We start from the raw sequence: 15,985 nt of genomic DNA, 5'->3' as shown, positions 1-15,985 counted from the left end.
CTCGTCTGCTGAAGTGGCCTTGAAAATTCCCAGCCGGCCTCTTGACCAACATGTGTCGTCAATAGCTGGCTGGAAATATCAATAATCTGGCCTTGCCCAAAATAGCCAAACCACTTTTCTGAATGAGAACATGGCTGGCTACTCATGAATAAAACATGACACTGCACTTCTAATAAAATAATGACATTGGCAATTAAAATACCTAATACAATGCTTATAATAGGCCAAATGTGAAGAGGACAATATATGGAATAGTTACGTGTCCAGGCTTATTCTTATCGCTCTTAACCTCACATTAAATAAAAGATAACTTGAAAATAAGAAAATCTTCATATGGAACTGGAGTGAAGAAGGGGAAGTTTAAAGCACAATTATTTTCTTAGCATTATACTCAGCAGTCCAAAGCGAAGGGATCTGGGCTCCATTCCCTGTCATGTGTGTACTGTGAATAATTTTTCGGTTCTGAACACAAAGTTTTAGTCTCTAAGTAATGTCAATATTACAGTAGGCAATCGAAATCTATAAGTACAAATCTATTAGCTCTAAAGTTCAAATCAAAAAGTGGGTGTTACAGACACTGAAAAACGAAGAGCGAATAAAGGGGTCAGCACAGGTACCAACTCGCTCCAAGTTCAGCTCCAAGCTCACTTAAGTCGCTTTCGAACGTTACGCCCCCTATGAATAAAGCATATGTATTAAGCCGTACACCATCTCCCTAGTCCTATACTTCAACGCGTAGCCGCTAACCTCCTGTAGGGAGGCTTCCGGTAAGGTTTCTGCCTGGGCAGCGTAAGCTTAACACTGCACAATTAGATAAAGAGTACGGAAGTGCAACCGGTTAGGTTTACGCCTCGTCAGCGTAGAGTTAATCTAGCACTTTTATACGGTTAGTCCTGGTATCGAACTTCAATTCTTTTAAGTTAAGCTAACGTTATTGTTACGGTTAGCCTAGGAGGATAGGTTCAGCTTCGAGCCCCAAAGATGTTTCCTAAACGTTACGTTCTCTATCATAAAAGTTAATGTATTCACCTTTACACCATTTCCGTAGTCGCAAGAGCAGCAGCAGCTCTATGGCCCGGAAGTCACTTTCCGATATTACGCCCTCAAAAGTAAAGCATACGTATAGAGACTTATGGACACCATCTTGTTCCAAGCTCATCCCCAAGCTACCTTAAGTCGTTTTCCAAAGTTACACCCCTAAGAATGAAGCATAACTGCCATCTTGTTCCAAGTTCAGTTCCAAATCTGGGAGGTTAAGTGAGGTTAACGCTTGATCGGCGTAACGTTAGGCCTGCAGTTAGCACGGGTATAGAACTTGAAGTCTGTTAGGTTAAGCTTTCCACTCTTATGCGGTTAGCCCGGTGTTGAAATTTGAGTCTCTTAGGTTAAACTTGTACTCTTAGGCTTCGAACTAGGGACTTTACAATATGCACACAGACCAAGCGTGAACCTATAGTGTTCCTGATTGAAGAGCTACTTGAATTAGGGGCGAAGTTGATCAAAAAGCAGAGATACCGAGATTTAAAACGTGTGAATAAAAATTTGTCATCAAACTGCGAGTACGTTTATGTGAAACACGAACCATAAACTAAGTTGTAGAATATACAATTTCTAAACATTCTCGTCTTCACGTGATTTTAAATACAGGCTATAATAGAGATAATCGTAAATTTAGACTTTTCTGGGTTATGAGAAAATGGTTAAAATTTAATATGCTTATTAGCGGATACTCATTAATACCTGCTCCCATTAGCAAGTGCTTTTTAGCGACTGCTCACTATACCCTGTTCAGTAACGACTGGTCAATAGCCCTTGCTCATTTGCGCTAAAATATGGAGGTTTAAGAGGAGGATAGATCCCTTGTAAGGTGGAGGAATAGGAGGGTAGAATCCCTGCCAATAGCAAAATTAGTTGAAGACTAAAAGTTTCGAACCCTGAACATTGAGTTAGAGTCAGCATAAAGTGGCATAGAAATAAAATATGCATATCGGTATTTTAATTGAGGCACCCTACGTCATACTTTAGGTAATATACCGATGTAGTGTAGAAACATTATATTGAAGATGTGGAGCAGGTAAGACTTTTTTTTTGCTATTTGCTTCACGTCGGACCAACACATATAGGTCTTATGGCGACGATTGGATAGGAAAGCCCCTAGGAATGGGAAGGAAGTGGCCGTGGCTTTAATTAAGCTACAGCCCCATCATTTGCCTGGTAAACCACAGAAAACATTTTTCAGGGCTGCCTACAATGGGGTTCGAACCCACTATCTACCGGATGCAACGTAAGATTTTACACTGAAGAACAATTTTCTAAATATACCCGTTTGGCAGGTACTGAATTTTTAAGTTGAAAATATGTCTTCTCCCCAACGTATTTTTACTTTGAATGTAAAATAAAGCTGTATCCTAGACTGTTTTTAACGTTAGAAGTTTTCATCAAAATTTTTGAAAAGAAACCTTTAGGGTGAGTTGATACGTATGCAATTTTAAAAGGTGATTTGTGATATATGTTAACCTGAAAGCAGTTTTCTGCGGTTTGATAGATATCACCGGCCTGCGGAAAACAAAATTATCTCCGGCAGAAGGCTGATCTAACCCATTTCAAATATGTAAACCGTTATTGCCTATCAAGTATACTTTTTTTGCTATTTGAAATCCAAACACCATAATAGAGAATATATGTAATTTTAAGGGGACATATTCAAATTGTAACGGATGTACAAAAAAGTAGCATGTTCATTGCTAGAATGTATGAATCTCTCTACAAGGACACTATTGTTTGTTATGAATGACCCTGTGTTGATTTATGTTTGTGTTCCTCAGTAGTGCTAATCTCGCACCTGACACCAACAGTAATCTGACGTCATGTAGACGTCTCATCCCCCCTGATACCATCGTTCCATATCTTTTAGCTAATGATAGAACCGCTCACCATGTTCCTCGCTGAATGCCCCTAGTTTCGCAGGAAAATAATCCAGATGACTCTGTAGGAAATGTGATTTTAAGCTCATGCGGCAATCCAATTTCTGGATGTTGTACTGCATGGTTTCGACAATCTGTTGATAGTTGACTTATTTTATATTACCCAGGAATTTGCTAAAAACATCCTTGAATGATTCCTTTGGCCACTCGCACACTAACCAGTGACGATCCCGGTCCGAACAACCCGAGAGTCCCACTCATGCAGAAAACACGAGAACTTCGTAAATTCTCCTTGCTGCTCTAATATGATACCGCACACTTTTGAATCGCAGCAATGTAACCGTCTGTGTTTTTTGTAGTTCAGTTTCTGCAACACGATAGATAAATTTTGATAGTTTTCACGAAGAGGTGTTGAATGAGCGACTGGCACTGAAGCAAGTTTATGTCCATTGTGCAGAAGAACATTTTTGAGACTTGTTTTACTGGTATCAATAAATAAACGCCAACCATTTGCTTGGTAAATAATTCAAGACAACGCATCACAGCAAAATACAAGTTGGAGTTCGTGAACAAAAATCTTCCGGAGTTCTTCCTCCCGATTTTTGTAACTGTTACGGAGTTTCCGTGGAGCAGAAAGAGGTGAAAGAAGATGCTGGGTGGAATAGGTCTATCTACAGTACTATTTCAATGATTAAGTTAAAACTTTAACATAGGTTATATTTCTTTTCCAATCACGAACTTAACACATTTTTCACTTAGTGAAATAATGGCGTTACAGATACAAATAGCAATCTTGAAACAAGAATTGGAAAACCCAAGATTAGAGAATTTAACAGATTTGGGCTTCAAACCCCTAATTTCTAACTTTACAATATCGCCAATTAGTGTTTACATACACAAGCGAAAATTTCCAAAAGCAAGAGCACTTTGCTCCAACCGATACCAATTTACAGCCTTCCAAAGGCACCCCTCAATATTTCAGTTGAATTAGAAATCACAGAAAAGTGCTTACATGCTCTCCCGTCATAACCAAGGAGACTGTGCTCTTAATTTCTTACAGTCCACTTAAGACAACATTACACCAAAAATATTACAAATTTCTGGCCTCTCTACGCCCAACCTACAATTTTACAATTTTAGGCACAGGGGTAACTAGTACCCAAACTACTGGGCCTTCATGGAAGAGAAAAACAGGTTAGATCACTGTCCCGAACACAAAATGAACGGAGGCGTACACTTGCGCTCCTAGAAAATTAAATATAAAACCCCAATTGGGCTCTCGGTCCGATGAAACAGAGGCTAATCCCAAGCTCCTGAGGTTAGTAGAATGAAGATTAATTATACTTTACAGAAAAGAGAAACAGTTACAAAATCGTAGTCACCTCGAACTAAGTTGAAGGGGAGCTCGAGAGGGTAACGCACTCTCCCCGATTTACAGTTTAAGATTTTTATGAAATTTTACATTAGCCGAAATAAAGTTTACATTTTAGAAACAGGAGATTACATAGTTAGAAATTTGAACCTTCCCCTCGTGTAAGTCTGCGGAGGTAGCTACAGAGTGATATGACTGGTGGCCATTACCTTGGCTGATGAACTGCCTGGCGAAGAATGAGGCGCTCCGCCTCCTGCCTTAACACACACAATCTCAGAAATTCGGTGATCCAAAGACAAGGTAGCGAGAAAAGCCGCAGCTTATATACGTGAGCGGACGCTTCGAAAGGGTCCTCGACTAAATCCGGACACACCCTCTCATTTTTATTCGCAAATTCAAAATGTACAAGAAATGTGTGAGTGGTTGAAAAATAATTAAAGAAAATTCCTGATTGGCCAGATTCAAAAAGAAAGAAGTGTTGCAAACATTGAAATGAAAGTTAATTTAGTTGAGAAAACATAATAACACAAAACTTCCTTAAATCATTAATTCGTTTACCTTGCACCAGAGTGCATTACCTCAGGTTTTAGTAATGGCATGTATGGAAAAATGTTTAAAATTCTTGAAATAAACAAACACAAAACAAATAAGTCCAGTCAGTTTAGGCAACTTCAAAATAACACATTACTCAATAATTCACTGGTGAGATCTTCAGGTCACTGTCCCAATTTCATGCCGTAGGTGTTTTGCGTTTAGTTAGAGAGATAGCGTTCCTTAAGGCGCTTCTTTTAAACGAGCGGAGTTGAGGTGTACCTCCCGGTACAGTAACAATATGAATTTGTCCCAGGAATTAAAAAAATTCTCTGTTTTAATCTTTATCGTAAGAGTTAACTCTTTTCCTTAGTGAGGCCTAGGTCACGCATCAAATCATTTAAGTCACACATTGTAAAGACGTGTAGTTTTATCCTCAATATCCTGTACAAAGGTATCACGAACACTATCCTCCGTACTTGAAGACGACGAAAACACACACTCTGGTGACAGTTTTGGTGTTCTTGGAACAGGAATATCGGGTCCATCTGGTACGGAGGTTATGGCCGATGGAAGGCAGGGATTCACCATGTATTTTTTCGTATTGAACCCGGACACTTTACATACACAAAAATAGCATTCGTCTAAATGATTTCTTTGTTCCCGCCAAGCCACTGGGATTCTAAATGGCATTGGCGGCAACGACCCATTGTACCATTGCCGCAGGTTTTCTACACACATTTTACACACGAGGTGGGGTGCGAAATTCTTGTCCTGATCACCTAACGTCGTGTAAAAGATGGCAAGTAGAGGCTTCTGGCCTCTAATTGTATACTGGCCACATATATAACGGAAAGAGTTGGGGTTGATCACACATTTCTGCCTCGGAACATTACCGCCACTTGCCATTTTAACTCAAAATAACTCACTTATTCACTCAACCTACTTCAAGTGCTCGTTGTAACTTGTAGACAAGGGCGTGACACACGTTCTCAGGTTCTCCTCTCAGACTACGGAGAAACGCGATCTTGGCGTTTTGACCTTGTCTGATACTGCGCATGCCCTAACTGACACTGTTCTATCTGTTCTTCCGGCGTTCCTGTATGATTAGGCTTACCTACTCCCTCCAAAACAGAGCACATAGAATATTTTCTCTCAGACGTGTCCATACCTGCATTCCACACAACAACGAAGCTCAATTAGCGTAAACATGAGACGGACTTGTGACAAATCTGAACGTGACACGAAACAGTTGGTATTACTTCTTACGTAAGGACACCAAATGTAACGTATATCACATACAATTACTTTTGGCTGAAAATCTTCGCAGGCCGGTGTAATCGAAAATGTATTTGGTTAAATTTGACCAAAGAAGAGATAGAATGATAGTTGGTTTTTGAAGGAGGCTAAGTGAAGGTGGTAAGAACGGTAATGGTAGACCAAGGTATGAATATGACAAGCAGATTAGAGCAGATGCAGAATGCAGTAGTTACGCCGAAATGAAAAGATTAGCACATGATAGGGTGGCATGGAGCGCTGCATCAAAGCAGTCCATGGTCTGATGACTCTAACACGCATGACCTTTTTCATGTTTTATTCCTGAGCACATTGTTTTATTATGAGGTCACGTTCATTTGTGTCCTCTAGAACTTCCGAGCAACTCCGTCCTAGACCGGATCGAGGTTCGAGCTGGCAGCAGCTATACTGACAGAGGAGGGGTAACGCGCAGCGTTGAGGAGACTGTGGCACGTGACTACCCTCCAGATGACATCGCTCTTATCAAGGTATGTACAGTCACCATCAGGAGAGTGTAACGTTACAGAGCTCTTATCAAGGTTCGTACAGTCGTCACCAAGAATGTGTCACATGACATCGCTCTTATCAAGGTACGTACAGTCACCATCAGGAGAGTGTCACAGCACATCGCTCTTATCAAGGTATGTACAGTCACCAACAAGATAGTGTCACATGACATCGCTCTTATCAAGGTATGTACAGTCACCACCAAGATAGTGTCACATGACATCGCTCTTATCAAGGTACGTACAGTCACCACCATGATAGTGTCACATGACATCGCTCTTATCAAGGTATGTACAGTCACCAACAAGATAGTGTCACATGACATCGCTCTTATCAAGGTATGTACAGTCACCATCAAGATAGTGTCACATGACATCGCTCTTATCAAGGTATGTACAGTCACCATCAAGATAGTGTCACATGACGTTGCTCTCATCAAGGTATGTACAGTCACCACCAAGATAGAGTCACATGACATCGCTCTTTTTAATGTATGTACAGTCCCCACCAAGTTAGTGTCACAGGACATCGCTCTTATCAAGGTATGTACAGTCACCATCAAGATAGTGTCACATGACATCGCTCTTATCAAGGTATGTACAGTCACCACCAAGTTAGTGTCACAGGACATCGCTCTTATCAAGGTATGTACAGTCACCATCAAGAAAGCGTCTCATAACATCGCTCTTATCAAGGTATGTACAGTCGTCACCAAGATAGTGTCACATGACATCGCTCTTGTCAAGGTATGTACAGTCACCACCAAGATAGTGTCACATGACATCGCTCTTATCAAGGTATGTACTGTCTCTATCAAGAAAGCGTCTCATAACATCGCTCTTATCAAGGTATGTACAGTCACCACCAAGATAGTGTCACATGACATCGCTCTTATCAAGGTATGTACTGTCTCTATCAAGAAAGCGTCTCATAACATCGCTCTTATCAAGGTATGTACAGTCACCACCAAGATAGTGTCACATGACATCGCTCTTTTTAAGGTATGTACAGTCACCATCAAGATAGTGTCACATGACATCGCTCTTTTTAAGGTATGTACAGTCACCACCAAGTTAGTGTCACAGGACATCGCTCTTGTCAAGGTATGTACTGTCTCTATCAAGAAAGCGTCTCATAACATCGCTCTTATCAACACAATAAGTTACGAATAGTGCAGCACCAAAGGTATCTATAGATAGAACTCATTTCACAGCAAATCACAAAGGAAATGTTACAAACAACAGTGAGAGTGACAATTTGGATTCGTCCGAAAACTAAACGGAACAAATGTTTCCCAACCAACTGTTCAAGGAGTAATGAGCTACATTAGAGAAATTGGAAAACAACAGAGTAGGAGAATGAATTACATATCAACATTTTAAATTAAAAATTCCGGGCGTATCGTAAGAATTGATCTGACAAGGAAATGCGCTATGTTCAAATAACAAGGTGTAGGAAACACAGATACACTTAACTCAAGTTGGTAAACGTAAAGAATTTCCAGATAGGACATTTACGCAAATTCAAGCAGCGTTCGAAATAAAGGAATCAGACGCCCAGCTGCTCCCTTATGGATACATAAGCGAGTACAGCCATACGATGTTTACAATACCTGATGGTCGAACACTCAATTCCCGTACTGTACCCCTTAGTCAGCTGTTAATTAATAAATGACCTGTTCTAGGCCCCGAAAATATTTAGCAGGTTCTTGTACCTCATGGGGTAACTTACTGACATGATTTTAGGCTATCAAGGGAGAAGCTAACACGAAAACAAATGCGGGGTTTAATTAACTGTATTTATTAAGAAAAGAAAAAATAATAATTCAATTAAAGATTGTCAAACAACTGCGACCAAATATCTGGGATCAATGACCGTACTGTCATGATAGGGCTCCATAATTCCAAGGTGCGATGCCATACTATTGCTATAAAATACCTGAAGGGCCAATGTAGAAAAACCACCCTAAATTAAACTTAAAACAGCACCACCAACAACAACCTGGAAGTATTACTATTCGAATCCATAAATGAGTGTGTGTTAAGCTTCCAACTGCAGAAAAGCCTCAACATCAGGAGTTCAATTCTACTTTTCAAACTAAGGCCGTCCAGCAACAGGCCATCACACAGAAAGAGCTACATGGACCCTTAATTGAATCTGAGTAAACTGCAACTACCAATACGGACCGACCATCATCGCCCTTTAATATGAAAATAACGTTAAATTATGTTAAATGAATTTGAATTTAGTGAACGTTATTGATGCCCCTGCTGATCCTTCAGTGAGGTTAAGTTAACGTGGTTGATACCCACAGTGTCATGATGTAACTGTTATCCCATTAAATGCTAAAAATGCGATTAATTATCGACCGACAACATACATACATATAAAGGGGATACTTGACTAAGTTAACACACGCAAATCAATGTAAACTTTATCTAAACCCCTGAATGAATATTCAACTAACGCCTGGGGTGGTGTCGTGACACAGGCTTTGCCACAACGAATGACGATGAATAATCAGATTGTTTTCCCCCGAGCGGTAGAGAGAAAATGTTCAATGGGCCTGGGTGATTTGCTACGTGTGAAGAGACGAAGTCCTCTGTTTCCCATTACCTTCCTTTAATAGTAGACTGATGAGTATGTATAGTTATATACAGTATTTACACTCTCCTTTCCAACTTCAAATATCGCTAACATAGAAGACTTGGCGTGGTCGAAGTACTGAAGTGAATACTCTAAGTCCACACTTGGACCTTATTATTATTATCGGAGGCCTGACTGACAAGGCTTCCGCCCGCACTCCTAGTAGACTTGTTCCAAAAAGCCTCGACCAGGGTGTGTACCCCTGTTTTATACCTTCACTAACTTTCGCCTCCTTTCGAGAAGGCCATCGAAGTTCTCATCCTATGGAGACTGTCCTCAGACTCACAAAAACGGAATTGCCTCCTTCCGTTCACTTTCCACCCACCTTTTCTAAAGACATACTACGCACCTTTAGCAGGGTGCAGCATGTGATTCACCCTACTTCGACCAAGCCTTACTTCTAATTGCACAACCTGTTGCTTACAGCTTTTGTGTGCCTTCAAACTCTTAAATCTTATATGATTCTTAATTTACTTATATCCTTCTCCCAGCATTATAATTATGATTCCTTGGCCTTACTGCCATTACATAGTCATTACTATTAGCTTATAATTTCCCCCATAATACCAATGTATGTCTCAGCGACACCATTCCTCCTACGTTCACGGTCAAGTGTTCGATCCTCGGAAGAATGAGTCCTGAGCTCCAACTGGGGTCGACACGACAGTGGAAGCATTATTTGCCCTGAGAATCTAGCGGTTTTCAGCAACAATTTAATTCTTGCGGCCATCAGTCAACAATACCTATCGCTATCACATTTTGTTACGTTGCAGTAATTTTTCGGAATACAATTCGAGAAACATTTATTGATAGAAATCCTGTGTTATTACAGTGTTGAAATAACAAAGTAAATAAACCATGTTACTATTTAAAAGTAACTGTAAAATACCGTAATGAACTTAATTTAGCCGACGCTTGAGCTTCAACCTCGATACTGCACTAACATAACCTGAATAAAGGCGAATAACAAGAAATGCACAACTAGATTTATATACACCATCTTTACCACTCGATAACAATCCCCGGACTAATGGCTGGTTGCTATACCATTTTATGGAATTCCATATTTGGTAATACCTTATGCTAACTAGCAAACTCGCTCTCACTTAGGGAGAGTTGGCCGGCTGCATCACTTCGCTAGTCCTGTATGTGGCATCTCTATCCCAAGAACACTATCCATTCTTTCAACCATTAACCATCGTCACAAACCATCGATAACTCTACAAGGTCTATCTACAACAAAATACGTTACAGAAATGAAAGAATGTCTTCTCAAATTTTTACAACCTCATCTCAACTTCAATTGAAAGACAACAAAATGTACACTGAGAATGCGACCGCTGACTGTTAAACTAGCAAACTCGAAAGATAAACTATTGACGTCAGAAAAGTTGGATGGCGCAGCCACGCGGAAGAATGTTGAAGCTGCAACATAGTGACTGGTGAGCTTTATTTACATGGCGAAGCATTGACGTCGTGATGGAAACAGAAAGAAAATTGTCAAATTTGAGGAGGTACTGCTCTGTATACGGTTGCAAATCGTATAAGACGGATGCGAAATCTCTTCACTACTTTCCTGTACAAAAAGTTCAGAGAGAAAGATGGGCTTCCGCGCTACCAATTGGAAAACGCGTTACGCGATACATGACAGTATGCAGTCTGCATTCTCGTGAAGACGACTTCTTTCCACAGCGTAGGTACCGGTACTGTTTATTGTACTCATTGATAGTTATTGTCTCTAATTTGTATTCACAAAGATTTAGCTACATCAAAAAAACTGATAACCTTGTAGCCTAATACTTCTGTGCCGCACATAGAATGTAATCCGCTCTTTGTAAACTTCTTCATATGCGTAACAGCAGACAGTAAATTAACTATCTACGTGTGAGTAATATCTTTAACTGGTAGTAATTAAACACTGCATTTAAATTGTCTATAAAATACTTCTTTCAATGAAAGAGAATACGTAGTATTTTGTCATCATAAATTAGCTTTTTTTGCTATTTGTTTTACGTCACACCGACACAGATAGGTCCTATGGCGACGATGGGACGGGAAAGGTCTAGGAATGGGAAGGAAGCGGCCGTGGCCTTAATTAAGGTACAGCCCCAGCATTTGGGAAACCACCGAAAACCATCTTCAGGGCTGCCGACAGTGGGGTTCGAACCCACTATCTCCCGGATGCGAGCTCACAGCTGCACGCTCCTAACCGCACGGCCAACTCGCCCGATCATCATAAATTAGAAGCCATAACCTAATTATTTGGTAGAATTGGACAAACCAAGTATTCTTCAACCCCAAACAGCTGTGACTGTAGAGGTTATAGTATTCTTTAATTATAATTTTCAAACTTTGCTCTGCATATTCCGTAGGTAGTTATAATTTTTATACTTATTATTGTCGGTTCTAAGTTCTAACTTTTGTGCTGATGGTAAAAATGGAAGAATATTAAGATTAGGATGTGGGCTGTTCCAACACAAGCCTGTATAAAGCCTAGGATTTATTTGCTTTACAATATTTACTTAGTAGAATTATTATTTTATTTCTTCCCCAAGATTACAGTTTACAAGACAGGTAACTCCCCGTCACCTGGCTAAGGCTTTGGCATGGACCAAATCAACAAGAAATTACTCCATAACCTCTAATAGTGGAAAATTACAGTAGCTTAACTGTTAAGGTGAATTAGCGTGTCAGCGGTAACATTTCTCTGACAAACCCGCTTTACATGTACAGTTGCACTTCACATTTTCACTCCCTTTGTTCAAGACAACATTAACTTTGTGGGGTTTTGAATCGATGTGGGATGATTGTAAACACAACGCTACACCAGTTTCATCTTCTGTTTCAAACTTTTTACCTACACATATCAAGTAATTACGCTTGAATATTTCTTCCCCTTCCACTAAAGGACGCGTGAAATCTCCGACAACTCTCAACAGTTGCGCACATGACACCAAAGACATTTTGAACACTTAATAAATCCTACAGACGCACACCCGATCACTGTCGTGTTTATTTCCCGTCACTATCTCGCCGCCATATTGGAAACAGCTGACCGTAGGCTCCTCCCCCGTTTCGGACGTCAATTGAGTCCAGATGATTTGACTTACTGTTGACTCCAGTCGAAATTCTGACTGGGGAATGCAAGTGAGATTCAAAACAATCTCCCAGAATATAAATTCAATTTTTAATTCCTGTCACAACTCGTCTTGGATATCCATTCTAATTCTGAAGCGACTGACCCACCTTGCGTGTTGCTGCTCACGATAGGGTTCGTCTACCTGGAAACTGGCTGTCACGTATATTCCTAACCAGATTCAGTTACACAACATCATGTCCAAACATCTACATATTTTTAACCATAACTAGATTCCTCGGTCTATCCGATACTAATAAATGTACGTCTAATGAGACTGGTGAGCACGCCGTGCACTTGCCTGCTTTTGGATATTACAAGTAAATCCTCTCCTACAATTTCACGCGAAAACCAAACCCTGGGATATCCCACATTGCAAACCCACTGCCCTACTAGATATTCCTCGGCGTTTCTACACCACAAACCTGGATTTTCCACCTGGAATACATTACCTCCGGACAACCTTCCAGCAATACCTCTCATTTTTTGGACCTCATGGTCTCACAACCCCATGGACAAATCATCGATTCTTCAAATACAATATGGTCAATAAACAACAAATCTCAAACACCCGGAGGGATCGCTCACTGAAACTACGGTACTCCAAACACATATGTCACCTCCAAATCACACTCGAGCGAACCTTCGCCATAATACCACTACTTGACAAGAATTTCACAAATGATATTTTCCAAAATTAACAAAATTCGTCACACGGACATTCACCTCGACGGGTCACGTTACTCTTTACTTTTACCTTTATTATTATTTCTTTTTGCTAGGGGCTTTACGTCGCACCGACACAGGTAGGTCTTATGGCGACGACCGTTATTATTATTATTATTATTATTATTATTATTATTATTATTCATTCAACTTCGCTAATCACCCAACTAGGGACCACGATAAGCCTCACTTTACATTCCGGCATTTGTTCATTTTTCGCTTGATCCACATCTTCTTCATTAGCTCACTGTGCTTAGCACGACGTTCTTCTGTCCATTTAGCACCAGTTGCCCGTTTCTCGTCCCGGAAAATCTCAAAAGTCGTTGATGGCTGCTCTGAAAAGATTTCGGTCTTGTGCATCTTCTGCTTGTAGGTCCAGTTCTTTAAGATCTTTCTTAACATTATTATTATTATTATTATTATTATTATTATTATTATTATTATTATTATTATTATTATTATTATTATTCTGTTCGATTTTGGCCGCTATGAACTACGGAGTAACAGCTATCCCAGATCATCTTTTCCCTCACCTGGCTTCGATCTTCTACCAATATAGCTTCATTCGTTGGCTTTTGTGCTTCCTTTTGTCTTCTGAAAAAAATCACTTTTGGAGATTTTTCTGCTTCTTCTTGGAAGCCTCTGAAGTCTGAAATTAATCGTCGAAAGTGGTTCCTGTTTTTCATGCCTTCATGACTAATGCCCATTCTCTCCACATCGATATGTATCACTATAAACCCATTTTTAGCTCATTGGCTTCTCATTGGGTTTAGAAAGCCATCATTAATTCAGAAACATCATTTATAGAAAAATCATCGGTATAGTGAGCCTTGTCATCTTTGTTTTCAGAACGGTTTCTTGGCTTATATTAAAAACATCAAATAGAACGCATAACAAAACGCACTAATCGCGCACGGAACTGAGTGTCTAAGTTCGCACGCGCACGCAATTAAGTTAGTTCCGTAACTTCGGCTCGGCCAATTAGAATGTACTGGAAGACACACAAATTACGACACTGCTCCTATCAGTCTGGTGGACTGATGACCTTAGATGTTAGACCCTCTACACAGCAAGGATGATCACTATCTGTCATGCACGTGTAAATGTCGGTAATGCAATGACTGTTAAAGCAACTTTCACAACTCATTTATATATTTTGAATGAGAAGACAATCATCCCACATTCCAAGTCCAAGTATGATAACTCTACCTGACTAAACAGTATATCGGAGCTTGTAGTTTTATGTGGTCACTCTTCAAATTCTGACCGGCGAATGAATCTCGGCTAGTGGGCTGCTCTTGAGGCTTTCCGCCTATTTTATGACGTCGTATTTTACAAAAATTGCATCCCGTCTCCCCTTGTAGCCTAAGGCCGCTATTAGCCGTGGGCGACTATAGTATTTTTCTACTCTGATGGCGGGCGGCCTACATGCTGTCAGGGGAAGCGGGGAGCATGGGGCCGACCAATCCAGCACGACGCGAGATGCCGTTAAGGGAGAGAGAAAGAGGCCACTACTACAACGTTGCCAGGAGCGCCCGCGCGCGTTTAAGTTGTGTTGAAATACAGAGCTTCGTATGTTCGATTATGACCCGTGGATGAGTTTTATTATTTTTATTTATTTATGTACTAATTTCTATTATTTTCTTATATCTTCGATGTAGTATGATACGAGTTAGTTAGTAATGCATATAACAAGTGCATTGACAACAGACCGAAAAACAATTCGTTCCAAAGTGCAGAGATACACAACACATTATTCCAGCTGAAGGATCCGTGTTACAGCATCCCAACACTCGCCATCGTCACCAGAGCTGTCACCGGAAATATCCTCATCACTCGACTCCTCACTGTGGCTGTCGTCTCGCAGATTTATGATGATATCGTCCATGACTGTGTCCAATACCACGTCCCTTTTGTATTCGTCCTCTTGAAATTTTTCAGCATGTGACACACAAGCCTTCCACTCCTGTTCGGTTACTTTATCCAGCTCCTCTTCTACGTCAGTTAGTTTGAACGTTTTGTTCCTTTTCCCTACAGCAGTTTTAACGTTTCCCCAAACCAGCTCTATGGGGTTATATTGACAGTGATAGGGTGGTATGACCCTTTCTCTCAGCAAGTGTATCAATTTCGTACATTTTTGCCGTTGGCTTGAACTGTTTCACAAGAGACAACAGTTCGAGTCTGGTGTGATTGCTGTCATGAGGAATATTCCTAGCAGATAACCACGATATAATATCAGCTTTTCGTGTGTTCGTTGTAGGAATTCGTTCTAGCTGTACTGAATGGTAGCTGGCATTGTCCATTACAATCACTGCGTCTTTGATGTTCCTTTCGTCAAGAGCGTCTAAAAACTTCAAAAACCACTCTTTAAAAACCATAGCGTTCATATCAGTGTGGTAGTCATCACTGGTGGATTTCACCTTTGGCCTGAAAAGCAATTTATATTCCTGCAGAAAATCAGTGCGACTGGAACCTACGTGACAAACTTTCCCTACAGGAATTTTTAAACCTCCTGTACCCTCTTTATCTTGCCAGATTTTCGTTGGAGCGTAATTCTGATGAATGTAAGTCTCATCTAAATAAAATATATGGGGCGATGGGTCCTTATTCCTCAGGAGATGCATTTTTTTCAAAAACGTTACTCTGGCTGTTACTATATCAGCTCTCTCCATTAAAAATCTTCTCCCGTCGTTGCTTTTTTTAATACTTGAACCCCATTGAGTTTAGTATCCTCCACAATGAAGTAACTCCCCCATTTAAATTTTATATCTCTTTCTAAATCACCACGTAATTTGTTCAGGTATTCACCCTTTACGTAATAACTGAGGAGAGTTCTTCTAATTACAT

The sequence above is a fragment of the Anabrus simplex genome, chromosome 11 (assembly GCF_040414725.1).
Source record: "Anabrus simplex isolate iqAnaSimp1 chromosome 11, ASM4041472v1, whole genome shotgun sequence".
Classification (NCBI taxonomy): Eukaryota; Metazoa; Arthropoda; class Insecta; order Orthoptera; family Tettigoniidae; genus Anabrus; species Anabrus simplex.
Note: the sequence above shows the minus strand (reverse complement) of the source record.